This window comes from Mytilus californianus, unplaced genomic scaffold (genome assembly GCF_021869535.1).
Source record: "Mytilus californianus isolate M0D057914Y unplaced genomic scaffold, xbMytCali1.0.p SCAF_8, whole genome shotgun sequence".
Classification (NCBI taxonomy): domain Eukaryota; kingdom Metazoa; phylum Mollusca; class Bivalvia; order Mytilida; family Mytilidae; genus Mytilus; species Mytilus californianus.
Genome location: NW_026262734.1, coordinates 102,716,846 through 102,733,596, shown reverse-complemented (window position 1 = coordinate 102,733,596; position 16,751 = coordinate 102,716,846). Strand labels below are relative to the sequence as shown.

Below are 16,751 nucleotides of genomic sequence, written 5' to 3'. Positions count from 1 at the left end.
AAGTATAGCCAAAGCCGGGCAAGGAATCAGAAATTTGCATGAGGGAGATATATTGCTTAATTTTAAATCATTTCCAAAGTTTTGTTACAGCAAATTTTAATAACATAAAATCCGTATTTTCATGCCAGTACCAAAGTGCAGGCTACTGGGCTGTTGATACCCTCGAGGACTATCAGTCCACCAGCAGAGGCATCGACCCAGTTGTAGTAATAACATAAACTGTACCAATTTTTCTGCACCAGATGCGCATTTCGACAATCAATGTCTCTTCAGTGATGCTCGAGGCCAAAATGTTTGAAAATCCAAAGCTTATCAAAAATATGAAGAGCTATTAACAAAAATTGACCAAAAAGTATAGCGAAAGCTGGGCAAGGAATCAGAGCTTTGCATGAGGGAGATACATTCCTTAATTTTAAATCATTTCCAAAATTTTGTTACAGCAAATTTTGATAACATAAAATCCGTATTTTCATGCCAGTACCAAAGTGCAGGCTACTGGGCTGTTGATACCCTCTGGGACTATCAGTCCACCAGCAGAGGCATCGACCCAGTGGTAGTAATAACATAAACGGTACCAATTTTTCTGCACCAGATGCGCATTTCGACAATCAATGTCTTTTCAGTGATGCTAGAGGCCAAAATGTTTGAAAATCCAAAGCTTATTAAAAATATGAAGAGCTATAAACAAAAAAGGACCAAAAAGTACAGCGAAAGCTGGGCAAGGAATCAGAGCTTTGCATGAGGGAGATACACTCCTTAATTTTAAATCATTTCCAAAATTTTGTTACAGCAAATTTTGATAACATAAAATCCGTATTTTCATGCCAGTACCTAAGAACAGGCTACTGGGATGGTGATATCCTCGGGGACTATCAGTCCACCAGCAGAGGCATCGACCATTGGTAGTTATAATATAAACGGTACCAATTTTTCAATACCAATAAAAGTATACTTTTCGACACACCTCTTATCGTCTCCATTTTCGAACTGTATTTTCTAGTTCATGCATCATCTATAAGCATAGCTTTCACTTGTACATTGGGTATGTGAAGTGAGATCTGTATTTTCATAGAAAATATTATAGCAGTATGACAGTGCAATTCATCATTGTTGATATTATCAATTACCGCTGATGTTGTGTTTTCGAATTGGTTTAAGATCTATACTTGAACAGTTCATCAGATTTTAGAAATGCCCGTTTACTAACTCCATTTATGAAATCAAGCTACAGCCTTTTTACCTGATTGATTTATAAACGCGTTGTGTATCAGTAGACGTAGTAACGATATTGAATTAGGAGAAACAAAGATCCATAATTGTTTAAGTATCCTGTAAGTACACTTTTTTCTAACTATTTCTTACTATCTTAGCTTTCAAATAATTCTGCTTTTACAAAATTTTGAAAGTTATTTCAAATTAAGGAATACATCATCTTCAGACAAAGCTTTAATTCTTTGCCATACTTTTGCTATCCTTTTTGTTCAAAAGTGTACTGTTTTATTTTAATGTTGATTTATTTATTTTTTTATAAAGGATATCGTTTTCATTATACACCCTTGCATTCTTTAGGTTATCTAAATTTTCAATCAAATTTTTTATCAGATATCGTTAAATGATTTGGTGTCAGGAGTGTTATTGAGGGAAGTGATGCACTTCTAATTTAATTTTTTTCACTTGAAGCCTCCTCGGACTTTCTTGGTGTAGGAGAAGGCGTTGGTGTGTGTTTTGTATAAGGTAAAGTGGAAACAGTGTAGTACTTGCAAGAAAACAATTTATTAACTGCTGCTTGTTCAGCAACAATAACAAAATGTTTTTATCATTTCATATAAATAAATACAAATAAAATTTCTTGGAAAAAATATATTTCAAATTGTTCATAACAAATAGGAATCGATTTTGGATCATTTTTCAACATGTATATTTGATAGTGAACGATAGTACTGTCGACAGATGTTGATTCAATACGCATCAACAAAGTTCGTATCCAACACACTTACGACTGACAAAATAAGAATATTCTGCATAATCAGTTATGTATCTTTTAATTTTGTTTTGCGTATTAACTTTTAGTGCCATTGTACATAATGAAAATGTTAAGAGGGAATCTTCTGGAAATAGTTTGCTGTGGATAATTGCCAAACAATTAGACCGACTAGAAAGCAAACTCCAGGACATGCAGAAACAATACAACAGCAGGGATGCGGAAATGGAAACGATGAAGAAAAAAATACAGTGACAAAGTAAAGGGCGCCATGGTACGTTTAGAAGAATTATTGACAAGTTTTTCAATATATGTATTTTGTAACCACATTGTACAACCGGTGTTTGTCACCGATTTATGAAGGAAGTATACTCAAATGTCTAATTTTCCCTGATTGCGGTTTAGTAATAAGATACAATTTACAATTAGTTTAAAATGAGTAGATGTAGTATGAACACTGACTTTTTTCACAGTCTTTTTCGTTATTTTATCGGTCTTTTTTTATTATCACTATTTCAAAACTTTTTTGCCATTGCTCTTTAGTACTTTTCGAGTTTCCCTCGCATTTCGATGAAGGGATTGTTAATATAAAAGTACAAAAATAAATTAATTATATTGAAATTTCCTGAACATATTTGTATTCGTGACTGTAAATGATTTTGTTTTATGCCCATTGCACTCAATTTTTGAATTCATTATATCCATGCATGATTTGTGCTAGTTCAATAAAAATAGTGTCAATTGACCAATTGACCAAATAATTCAAACTCTAACATTTTCGAGAATTTCATGTACATGGGAATCACGATTTTTTACAGAGTCATCGAATTACAAATTCTCTTAATGAATGCATGCAGCCTTTTCCAAAACAACGAAATTAAATATCCACGAAAGATTTCCTCAATCCACGAAAATTTATCGACACGAAAATAGATGAATCCACAGTACTAGATTGACAATCATACCACATCGCCTTACTTTATAAAGGAAAGTGTTTTCGATCACAGGGTCTAGCGAAAACGAAAAGAAAAAAAATTTAATAACTATCTTCCATATAAAAAGAATTGATGGAAACAATGCAAAAATTATCCTAAAATATTGTTACGATGAAAAGTCGCCTGACCGCAAGCTAATATGTGTCCATTTGCAATGGTGAAACGTTTACTTTGTTGAATTATTTTATTAGTGTATGCAGTATTTTTCATGCATTGAGAAATACAGTTTCCCCCCGCTAGTTTATATTGATTTAGTGTTAATTTGTTTTATGTTGCATCGTACTAATATCTATGTTTTGTTATTGACAGACATCAGACCAGCCTTCAGTGCTCACTTCAAAAGCAGTGGCTTTAAATTCTTAAGAAGAGGCCAGATATTAATATTTGACAAGGTCCAATTCAACGTCGGAGGAGGGTACAACCCATGGACAGGGTATTTTACAGTTCCAAGACCCGGGCTATACATTGTATCATGCAAAGTAAGATCCTATAGTAACAAAAATCTACACGTTTGGCTTAAGAAGAACAATCACCGGGTCACGTTGGGATATGGAAACAACTATAATGAAGGCAGCTTCAGCATCCCTGTACAGGTAGCAAAAGGAGATAAACTTGTCATAGAACATGGTACAGGCTCTTATGTTGTGGGCGAATCTGTACAGGGTACTATTGTTTCATTCTTCTCAGCCGTGTTTATATCGGACTAGCAACAAACAAATATCTCTATGAATTTACAAAATTGATCAAAAGAAAGATTTTCTGTCAACTAAGCCTTCAAGTTTAAACAACAATAAAAAACATACATGAATTTGTTTGTTCTGCCTTTTAAAGAAGATATAAAAATCAATTCATTTCAATGTGTTCGTATTTGTACTATTTTGATAGGCCCGATGTTAAGTGCGTCTTTTTTTTATATATATATATAATCAGCACTTTCCCGATGACATTATCCGCCCAGTAGCATAATATGCATGAATTTTCGAAGATTCGCCGCTATCTTTAACATTTGTACTAGATTTGGATATTCATTTTTTGGCCTCGAACATCACTGACGATATATTGATTTGGTGGGATTCGTCTTGCTCAGTCTAGTTTTCTATGTTGTGTTTTGTGGACTATTGTTTACCTATTTGTTATTTCATTTTTAGCTATGGATTTGTCAGCTTGTTTTCGACTTATGAGTTTCGATGTCCCTTTTGTTATCTTTCGCCTCTCTTTTAATGTTATATCTGACTCTGCAATATAAAGTTTATATGTCTATAATGTGACTCTTTAATATGGAAGGGTTTTATCTTATTGTTAAAGGCCGTACGGTGACCTATAGTTGCTGACATCTACATCATTTTTTTTCTTTTGTAGATAGTTGTTTCATTTGCATTTACATCACATCTTCTTATTTTTATACTATAGAAATCGTACATTAAGATATAATTCCGCGTATAAATAGTGCACTTAATATGACCGTTAAAAGTCCTAAAACTATTGGACGACAAACTAGAAAGATTTGACATTCGAAAGTGAACCTTATATTCTAGCAACAGAGTTAAGTGTGTAGTTATTTGTTTCAAGCATACAAAAGCTTGTTTGTCAAATGAAAAAAATCACTTCAATCGAACATAGTTGTCGAATTGTATCTCACATTCAATATTTATTATTGTGTAAAGTTTTCAGTCAATTGATCGAAGCAAACTCAAGTATATAAGTGTTCAACATGCGATGTTTTGTTATTTTATCTGACAGATAACATCCAGTAATTCAGAAACAAAATATTAGAAGAAATTCAAAATGGAAAATGATCTTTGTTTTATCAATGGTGTTAAGTTTTGTGGAAGCCAATCAAATAAAAATAAAATAAAGAATGGAAATGGGGAATGTGTCCAAGAGACAACTACCCGACGAAAGAGGACAAAACAACCGAAGGCCACCAATGGGTCTTCAACACAGCGAGAAAATCGCGCACCCGGAGGCGGACTTTAGCTGGCCTTTAAACAAAAATGTGGACGAGTTTAGTGAAAATTGACGTCATTCTAAACTCCTAAACACATAAATGAACTAAAATTAAAAAACATACAAGATTAACAAAGGCCAGAGGCTCCCGACTTGGGACAGGCGCAAAAATGCGGCAGGGTTAAACATATTTAGTGAGATCTCAACCCTCCCCCTATACCTTTAGCCAATTTAGATTAAACAGACACACAACACTACGCACAGTAAAAGAAGTCCGAGTCCGAGTCCGATGTAAGAATAGGTAACAAAAGAAACAAAGCAAAATGACAATGATACATAAATTGACAAAGCACTACTAGCAGATACTGACACGCCAGCTCCAGACCTTAATTAAACTGATTGAAAGATTTTGTCTTCATCATATGAAAATCAAGCACAATACCTCCCGTTAGGGGTTTAGTATCATACCATCATATAATATATGAGAAAAACATAACACGTATCATGCCAACAACTGGTTTTAGAATAAATGTGTTTATTTCCGATGCAAAGACCCTATGAGGAAATCAATATTAATACCAAAATATACCATCTTTAATGACCTTACAACAGTATCGTAACTGTATCCCTTCTTAATAAGTCGGTTTAAAGGTTTGGTTAACTTTTGAGGTGAATGCCGACATTTTTGTGCTTTGTAAAGAATATTACCATAAAAGATTGGATGTGAAATACCTGAACGTATAAGATGTCTGCATGTTGATTTATATTTACGAATGATGTCTTTGTATCGATGATAAAATTTAGTAAATATTTTGACTAGTTTGTGATATCAAAAACCCTGGTGTAATGATTTTTCAGTAAAACAGAGATTTCTTTTGTTCGAAATCGAAAACGTTTTACATACACGAGCGAATCAAGTTGAGATATATAAACACCATATGATGGCGACAAGGGAACGTCACCAACTGAAAAATGGAAAATTAACATTAAGAAACGATAAATCATCTCTTTTATCATAAATTTTGGTATTAAGCTTCCCGTTAAAGTTATAGATATACGATCCAGGCAAGGGCAGTGTTCATTGTAGCATACTTTATTTTTGAAATATTAAAACTCAACTAAATATATATTGCTACCAACAGTAACACATATTTATATGGCATTGTTTATAAAAGAGAGGCGAGAGATACCAGAGGGACATTCAAACTTCTAAGACGAAAACAAGCTAATAAAGTTTCCATTAGAACTTCTGTTTGGTGGAACAAATATATATTTTGACATGTGTCGGGACAGACGTAAACATATAAAATACCATAACACGATTAATCAAAAACGTATCTAAATCGATATTGTTTTAATAAAGCATTAACAATATACAGTGTTTAAATAAATAAATGGTTTCATTTGTACACGCTAAGTTCAAATGTAGAACTAACGGTTACTAGTATCGTCTTACTTGATTGCTTATTTATACCACACGAATGATCTTCCTTTGTTTCATGCTTACCATTAAACAACCACAAAAACACACGGAGGTCTTGTATATATATGATCTGAATATATTTGAAACCTATAAAGGCAATAGTAGTATACCGCTGTTTAGTAGTCATAAATCGATTCAACTGAAACAAATCCGGGTCACAAACCAAAACAGAGAGAAACATATCAACTGTAAGAGGACAAAAACCGAAACAACAGAAACACTCAACTGCTACATACATAGAAACGGACTATTTGCTAACAACTGCCATATTCCTGACTTGGTACAGGACATTTTAAGAAAAGAATGGTAGGTTGAACCTGGTTTTATGGCTAGCCAAACCTTCCGCTTATATCTCAATGTTAAAAATACCGCTAAAATGACACCATTACTTGACAGGAATACAGTACAAATAGATGCTAGAACACTTAGGACAGACAAATACATAAATAAATAGTATAATGGTACATTTCCACATGTAAACCACAGAATAACAACGAACACATAAAATTAATTTACGACAGTCATGGGGCGACCTCGTCATAACATTAATGGTAAAATAGCTTGAAATCTGTTCATATACCTATCAACAATAAATATATTCTTAATCAGCAAGACAACACCTATATGTGTTTGACTACATTTTGACAGATAATGAATCATGTCTAGCTTTTGTGTAAACACCAACTTTTTATCTAATGGAAGAAATATTTCTGCTATTAAAATACAGTCTCTGTAATCATTTTGAAGGTACACTGTAGGAACAAAAGGCAATTGTGAGCGTTTTCCTTCAATTTGGCGTAAATCGTCTGTTGTCGTCGTCCGTAAAGTTTCATAAAAATCATCTCCTTTGAAACTTTTAGGCCAAATTAAATCAAACTTAATTTAACTATTTTTTCATCTTTAGCCGATTATTTTGAATACGATTATACATGTATATGGATGTAAATTTAAAAAAAAAACAGTCAGTCGACTTCCTATTGAAGATATTATCTTTTTAAAACAACTATAGATAGATAGAAACTTTTTAAAAAAATATACGCATGGAAAGAACTACAAATAGGTCCGAATAGATGATGATATTGTCATCTGTCTTCTCGTTTGAATTTTTGCCCTTAGATTTGTAACCTTAACATAAAATGTTATCCGCAAAGTAAAATCAACAATAAAGAAATTTTAGTCATTGATTAAATTCTAGTCTACAATTCTAGAAAGTATTCATTGTTGAAGATGCACAAATACATAGGTGAGCGACATATGTTCTTTAGAGCCTCTAGTTTTGTGTGCAACATTTATTAAGGCGGAATATTATTAAAATATTTTTCTTATAGCCGTTAGTTTGGTTCAAATAAGGGCAACAGTAGTATACCGCTGTTTAAAAGTCATAAATCGATAGAGAGAAAACAAATCCGGGTTACAAACTAAAACCGAGGGAAATACATCATCTATAAGAGGAAAACAACGAAACAACAGAAACACTGAAGTGCTATAAAAAAAACAAACGACAATGTAACATACATAGAAACGAACTATTAGATAACAACTGCCATATTCCTGACTTGGTACAGGACATTTTAAGAAAAATGGTGGGTTGAACCTGGTTTTGTGGCTAGCCAAACATCACGCTTTATTGCAATGTTAAATATACCGCTAAAATGACAACATTACATGACAGGAATACAGTACAAATAAATGCAAGAACACTCAAAACTGAGAAATACATAAATAAATAATTTTCGGTACTTAAAAGACCAGACGACGTAAATGGTAAACCACAATCTAAGACGTGGTAAAAATGTCCTTAGTTAGTTTAGACACAGACACATCGTATGGATCAACTAATTCGTTATGATGTCCATAAAATTGAGGAGTGTCATTTTTAATCTTTCCTCCTCATAACTTTGTTGGAGCAGTATCTGCGTAAGGAGCACACTCCTGTATCTGACGTCCGTATAGTGTGAACATGCACGAGCATAACGTATGAACTGAGATATGTAAACACCATACGATAGGGCAGAGGGTATGGTATGTCTACCTTGTCAAAATAAGCTAAAAAAAAACATTACAAAGTCAAAAATTCAACGCCTGTGCATCCATATTCATGCAACCTTTACTTTGACCCCATATTACGTATTTGCTTATCATGTTCAGTTTTTAAAAAGAGAAAAAAATGTCAAAATTGAAAAGTGTAAAAAGCTAGGTAGCCACCAGGAAATACAATTTCGTTGACTGCATTGTTAAAAAAAGACATTCATAAACAGGTAAACCGACGATTAAATCGTCAATCTTCGGAGGTCTACTCTATGGTTAATTTGATCGGGTCTATTATCAAATACGCACGACATTCTGATACATTAAAACACGTTCATGCATTGTTCATTGTTTCATTTCATTTCGGTTTATGTTTTTTTTTTTTTCTTTCTGTGATTTGGATAATCGTTTAAGTATGTTATAATGAAAAAGAGAATTTATGTGAAATCGGTGATCTTGAATTTGACAGATAATGCCACAGTCTAATTTTTGTGTTAACATAATGAAAAAGACAGCCATAATATTCAAACTAAGTAACAGTCTCTGAAATTATTTTCAAAATAGTATAGGAGCATGTTCATTGTATATCCATTTGCGTTGTTTTGTTCACTAGGCTCAACTTTATATCATCTACATGTTCTAAGTAAACAGTAAAAAATTAAATTGAAACAAAACATTAAACTTTCACTTTTCTATAAGGTCACCAAAAATAAATATATAATTATTTCATAGAAAGAAACATATCAAGACAGTTAAAATATGTTTAATATAGATGAGTAAACTCTAGTAAATATATGACACCGCAAATTATTTCTGAAGTGTGTTGTAATTTTCAACACTACATTTATATATACAAAGTGATATCTTACATTTATCGATTTGTTGTCAGAAATTTCAAGTTTTGACATTTTTTAACAGAATCAAGAAAAAGAATCCACAATTTTTTACTATTTTAAAATTCTCTTTTTAAACCTTGGCATTTTTTTTTTATATATTTTTCTTTAGGAAAAGAAATTATATCGAAACACTTAAATTGCATCATAATATAAACAAGAGCCCAGGAATTGTATAATATGCTAAAATGCATAATTAACTCGTTCATTAGAAAAATAAAATGGATATATGTTTATATCTTTGATGGACCAAGAGGTGGTCAGATTGAAAAATATGTACTTTTATGACTTTTGAAATTCCTTTTCACAGGATTATCTCCCTTTGTACAATAGAAAATTAATATATATTTTGCATCATAGCTTGTAAATGTTCTTTGTTCCTTGTTATTTTGACTTACTGTGCTAAATATTATAGTGCTTTTGTAAAAACAAAAACACACTAACATTTCCAAATTATTTATAGATTGACATTCTAAATTCATTGATTCATTGAGAGAATATGTTAATTTATGCATTGTTTATGAGAATTCTAAAAAATATTAAAACTAGAGCCCATGAATTGTATAAGTTAATATGCATAATTAACTATATCAATAATAAATAATGCAGCTATGTTTATATTTTAAATGGACTAAAGGCTGGAAATTTTTTAAATACATGTATGTCCTTTTTATAAAAAGATTGTTTTACTGGATTATCTTCTTTGAATAATCCTCAAACTGTTTTTTTTTTCTAAACTTGTGTTCTAATGAGTAACTAACATTTTAACATATGCTTATTCAATAAATCATCTTTCTTTACCTTAATGATTCAAGGTGCAGAAATTTGTCATTTTCATACAAACATACTCTCTCCAACATGGATGTACTGGTTCCCAGTATATAGCAGTATATTCTTACTGGAACCATGGGAACCAGATGAAATATTTTTTATGGACCTCTTTTACAATGTTGTTTAAGCACACAAAGTTTCAAATCAAATCTGGTGAGCCCTAAACTTCGACTTTTCTATGTAAGACATGGTACAAAATTAATCATTATGTTTTACTGTTTCACAATACTATATATTGCAAGGGTCTGCATATAAAGGACATAAAGTATAAGCATGTTTTTTTATCTTCAATTCTAATTTTTACTTACAAAATCTCTCATTTACTGGTTAATTTTCATATCGACTTTATTCTATTTTCTATCTTACTTTCTTAAGTATAAGTCACATCAAAATTCTGCAAAACCATTTTTCAACTTAAGAGACAGATTTGGTTTAAATTATAACAAGTAACCATATCGTTGTTTTTAAATGTTATAATATTATAATTGAAACGGAATAAGAATTGATTTTAGATTATTTTCAACATGTATTGATGAAAGTGCTATCGACAGATGTTTTTTATGCATAGATCACGCAGTTTTGCCCGTAGACAGATACAGATTCAATATTTTAATAAACTCTCACCACTTCTATAACATAAAACATATACATACCTATCTTAACAATAGCGTATACTAAATCTAACAGTAAATAAATAAAAATATTAAAATGACATTGTATGATGATTATGATAAACTATTACAAGAATTAGAATCTATAACACATGATTTGTATACGGGTTTTTTCTAATTTTACTGTTAGTTTTAAAATAGCAGAAAAAATGAAGGGTCCGTTATCGACAAAAAAGCCATTCCTTAATTTTGCGTGAGTTGATTAGCTCTTGATTTTTCCTACATTTCACATTGATCCTTTTTTTTTTTTCTTTCAAAAACTATGAAAAATGAACAAGGATTTTATAAAATTTTCTAATCTGGCTCTTCTCTCATTTTTGAATTTTGTTAGATGTTCGTAATCCGGTTTTTCTCCATGTAGTATCATTAAACTTTGGCTGCTAAACCTTACTTTTCTTGTCAGAATTTTATAACATAAATCAAGAGAGAACAACTCATGCAAAATTTAGGAATGGCTTATTTTTCGATAACGGACCCTTCATTTTTTTCTGTTATTTTGTTACGCTATCTATATACTATCAATATATTAATCTTTTGAAAAGCTTGTTATATTGAAACAGAGAAGCGAACATCCTTAATATCATTATTTCAAACTATAAAGATATTTTTATCCATTTACATCGTCAGCTATATATAAATAAGAAAATTTGTGTATATATATATTAAGACAGGTTTAAGAATCTAACTGATAGGGTTCTTCATTTTTAAATAAAATGGGATTTTTTTTTTCAGTAGAAACATATAAACTTGATCATTGTGCTTTAAAGCACACTATACAGTATATTTCGAAGGTTTCCATATAAATGACATAGAGTAAACCATATTGTTATCTTCAATTTCATTTGTATACACAAAACAAGATTGTTAGCTACTAGGTATATCCTCATATCGCATCATTTCTTTTTAAAGTTACATAACGCCACATTTCAAAAGATCCTGCAATAATTCTGATGATTTTCCAAATTATACAGTGTCATCCGCAAAAAGAATAAGATATATCAGAATATTATTCACGGTAAAGGTATCGTTCCGCATTTCAATATGTATGTCCTCAATTAAGTCATTGATGAAGTATTAAAACAAAACGACAAAAAAGGCAACAAGGGTTCCCTAGTTTACCCCCATCAAAATTATCAAACGATTCAGATAAAATTTTACCTGATCTTATAACTTTATTTCTTGGAAACTGACAGGTTTTCAAAGTTATCACGCAATAATCAACTACCGAAAATATTTAAGTTAAAAAAAACGTAAAGTCACAGAATATATAATTTTTGTCATTTAAAATGCAAAAAAGGTCTATATTGCTAGGAAATTCGCCAAAACTATTTTATTTAAAATCGACAACATTACGTTCTGGCAAAAAGTAGTAAATTCCTAGTTTTTAATCTTCTATTTTGGTGAATTGCCTATTGTCACAGAATCAAAAAAAAGATACTGAACAAATTGACTATTCAAATCACATTTGGATTGTATATATTTTGGACATAATCGTATCAAAGAAATTATGGATGTGTAACGAACACGCAGAGTTTTCCAGCGGCAGATGAATAACACGCATACAAAACCAATTATCGTGTTCATTTACGGTTTTTTTTTTTTTTTTTTTTTTTTTCAGAAAATGACATCTTTCAAATTTCATTTGTTGATGCGATCACTTTGAATACATTAAACTGGGAAAGATATCGTTATTAACTAACATTCATACAGGATTCATTTACATGTAACAATTGTCGGTTCTTTCCGTACCATCTGATATCCATTTATGTTTTTGATATTTCCACAATCAAGATAGATTTCCGTAAGATCTTTTATATACAGACCTAGTTTCTTTTCAAACATAAAGCTAGAAAACTATTTCAACGGTGATGGAGTGTTTTATGGTTCAATGACCACAATTTAGGATAATAGCTGCTGAAATCAAGGTCAGTTACACTCTATTAGTGCTAATTAATCAAAACAATACAAAATGGCTTCCAATACATTTGATTTTTATCAAAAATATACTGATATCTTGTTGTTATTTAATAGCATAAAATGTAAAATCTGGACAGGGCCACTCAGAGAAAAAATATTATATTTTAGGAATGTGGCATACCAAAATAGAAAAAGGACATAACTAAATGTTGCACGTTTGGCAAAAAATGTAACCGTTGAAAATTATTGACCTTGAAAGAAATTTAGATGCTTTGCAACTCTGTCATAATGATTTGTGTGTCAATGCTGGCCATATAATTTTTGAGCCCATGATTAACATAATCACCGTGATATATGTGTTACTTCACAAAATGCACCACTCCTGTGCTGCATGGCACAACATATCCTAACTGCATGCTTATCTTAAACATTGTGTTTTTTTTAATTCTAAAATTGAAGTCTCTCACCCACTTACTCCTTAGTCGACGTCACTGAAACAAACATGCATGTTTATAAACCTTAAGAACAAACATTTACGGCTTGTTTCTCAAGAAGATGGGGAATAACTCTTGTTGTTAACAAATGTATTTTTAGCTGTTTCAAGACATTATGACAAAAAACCCTACTAAAAGAAATATTCATTATAAAAAGCAGAGGCAAATCATACAAAAACTACAAAATTACAGAATTAGGATATCAAAAGTAGAATAAAATGCTAACAGAACTGAAATAATTGCAAATAGAAGTACACATGGACAAGATTTTATTTTATTTCATTGTATGTTGTACCAATGTATGTGTGCATGTACAAAAAGGTACTAAATATATATAGATAGGAAATATAAATTTGTATGTAATACATATGTTTTATTTTGCATGTATGATGCTTTGTGTGGTATGTTTCAATGTATTAGACCTTTATCCGATTTTCAAAACAGTTAGAATGAAACAAACTCTTTATTATAACAATACAAGTAATTCAAAACAATATGAACATGCATATAAATGAAAGATATTTTAATTCATCATCAAAATAATTGATATAATATTTGTCATATAACTTAAAGGAGTTATTTCCTTTCAGAACGACAGGTCATTCTTTTGAGGATTCAACCTGGACCTGAACCTGCTTGCTATACTATTTATATTGTAAGTGGACAGTGATTTCTAAATATTAACATGCATCTAGATTAATTAGTGAGTTTTATTTCACATTAAAAATGAGCCGAATGTGATAGATAAAATAAGATACAATTCCTTGAAATCTTTGCAGAAAATAATATTTTTTGACGGTATATAAGCTTCACTATCTTTCAGGGTTGGCCAATTGACGGGGAAACGAATCACACTAGCCACACCGGAAATCGTAATACACATGTGTAAGTGTTTCAGCTTCAAAATGAGCCATCAAACATATCCAAGTTTACGATATGGACTGAGCTACAGACGAAAATGTTACCATTACCTCCTAATGGAAAACAATTACGCATACTGACCCACATGAAACGGCAATGTAACGTTGCTTGTACGGAATTTTGTGAAGCGTTTTGCCTTTATATTCATTTCTGTCATACCTTCCATGTATGTTATGTAAATTTTCGGTAAAATTGTTCAGTCATGTTTGCGAAAAGGTTAAACAATGCAGTGTCAGAAGATGATTTAATGAGAGAAACGATGCATTTTTCATTATAATTTTTTCACTTGAATTCAAGTCGGATTCTGACAAACATCGTTTTCTTGGTGTCGGAGAAGGCACCGATGTAGGTTTGGTATATAGCAAGAGGAGTAAACATTGAATAAAGTGAAAGAGAGAAACATTTATTTTCTGCTGCATGTTCAGCCACCGCAAAAAAATGTTTTCATATTTTTAAATAAATAAATATAAATACAATTTCTTGAAATAAACATCTGTTTTTAAATGTTATTATGTCCAAGTTGGAACAAAATAGGAATCGATTTTAGATGATATTTTAACTTTATAGATGATAGTACTGTTGGCAGAAATTAATTTCGTACAAATCACACAGTTCGTTCTAACTCTAAATACTGACAAAATTATAAAACTCTGCATAACCAGTTATGTTTCTTTTTATCTTGCTTTATGTATTAAGTTTTGGTTTTATTGTACCTATGAAAAGGTTAAGCGGGTATCCTCTGGAAATAATTTTCTGCGTATTATTGCCAGACGATTAGATCAAGTTGAAAACAAAGTCCAGTGCATAAACAGTACAACAGAAGGGATATGGAAATTTAAACGATGACAGAAACAATACAGCGACAAAGCAAAGAGCTTCATGGCATCAAGTAATTGAAAGAATAAAAGACATCTACATGTAGTTATCAGTGTTTGTCTCCTTTTTGAGAAGAAAATAGACATATTTTCCTTAATTGCGATTTAGAGACTAGATACTGTTAATATAAAATGAGTAGATGGGGAATGAACACTGCATTTCAGTTTTCATCAATTGATTTTTTGCAGAGAAACTATCGGGTCTTTTTTGTTCTTATTAAAGATTGTAGCTAAATGAATGAAAAAGTTTCCCTTTACTTTCCATTTGTTAATATTTTAACATTTTTTTAAATTAAGCATGTGATTATAACTATCAGCACTGAAACAATTGAAACAATGGAATATTTTATACCAGGTACGAACTACCTTAAACATTGAACGAACCATATTAAAAACTGTACGAACCATATCAACAATTGTACGAAACAATTCAAGCAATGTAAGGGCATTGTCGCCTTTTTTGTGATGTCACATAAGGGACATCCGAGTAAAGGAAGTAAATTACATCAGAAATGAATTTTGACCAATGGATATCAAGCAAACAACATGTCTATAACAACAACAAAAGTCAACCGATCGCGAAAAGTATATATATCGGCTACAGATAAAGGACATAAACATCTAATACCAAGTTATAAATAATAACGAATATAAAGGAAAAGAGGTGATATTCTGTTTTTATTCATGACAATATTACAAAACATATAGCGCAGAAATAACCGGTTTCTTTCACTTTTGATCATCTCAAAATACCAATAATATATATTTATGTTTATAAGATTTCCAATATTCTTAGATTTTTATTTTCTGTTCTTCTTAATTATCTCTATTGCAAAAAGAGATTGTTTATACCTCTTTTGTGTTTTTTTTCCTCGCCTTTCGACGAACGGAATTGTAACCGCAAAATTGTTCATTTTGAAATTTTCACAATTGTATTTGTATTATAAACAGTAAAAAGTTTTATTTTAATTCCATTGAACTAAATTTTTTAATTCATTATATGCATATAAACTTCGTGACATTTAAACAAAAAAACAAAAACAGTATTTTTTTAACATTTTGTCTTTAATAGCTTACTATAAAGTATGGGTTTTGCTGTATATGTGATATGCTGTACAATGACGTATAGTTGCTTAACTTAGTTTCGTTTGCTCAATTGAAGTTAATAACTTTTTTGACAATCATACCCAATCTCCTTATAATTACTTTATATAGCAAAGCGCTTTCGATGTCAGGTTCAATAAAAAAAAAAAACAGATCCTACATTCCTTAAGTGTGTTCCATATAAATCAATTGATTGAGTTAATGCAAAATGATCCTGAATTTTTGTTCCAGTTTGACATTGGGAAGTCACCTATCCACACACTAGTGTGTGTTCAGTGACGTTAGTGAGTTTTAAAAAAAGGCATTGGACACCTTCGAACATTATGAAACGTTTACTTTGTCGAATTCATTTGTCCAAATGTCACAAAATTAATGTCTAAAGTATGTACCATGCAATGAGAAATGAACAATTTCTTTTTTCCGACTAGTAATACTTTCAAACCTTCTTTGATTTTCAAACTATTTTCTTTTGTTCCAGATTTTCAAGTCCATTAATGACAATACAGGATTCATTACTGTCTAAATGTCTAAACATTTGAATTTTCTGATAACATTTGTAACAAAGATTTAAACAAGCTTCACAAATCTTTCAATACATATATAGCTGTTTG

At 31.0% G+C, this 16,751-nt stretch overlaps 1 long non-coding RNA gene across 1 annotated transcript; it reads left to right on the top strand.

Annotated features, from left to right (window-relative positions):
- Positions 1 to 1,941: 1,941 nt before the first annotated feature.
- On the top strand, positions 1,942 to 3,784 carry LOC127710909 (uncharacterized). Its single transcript, XR_007986393.1, has 2 exons — positions 1,942 to 2,255; positions 3,286 to 3,784. It is a non-coding gene; the product is annotated as an uncharacterized LOC127710909 (long non-coding RNA).
- The last annotated feature ends 12,967 nt before the right edge of the window (positions 3,785 to 16,751 follow it).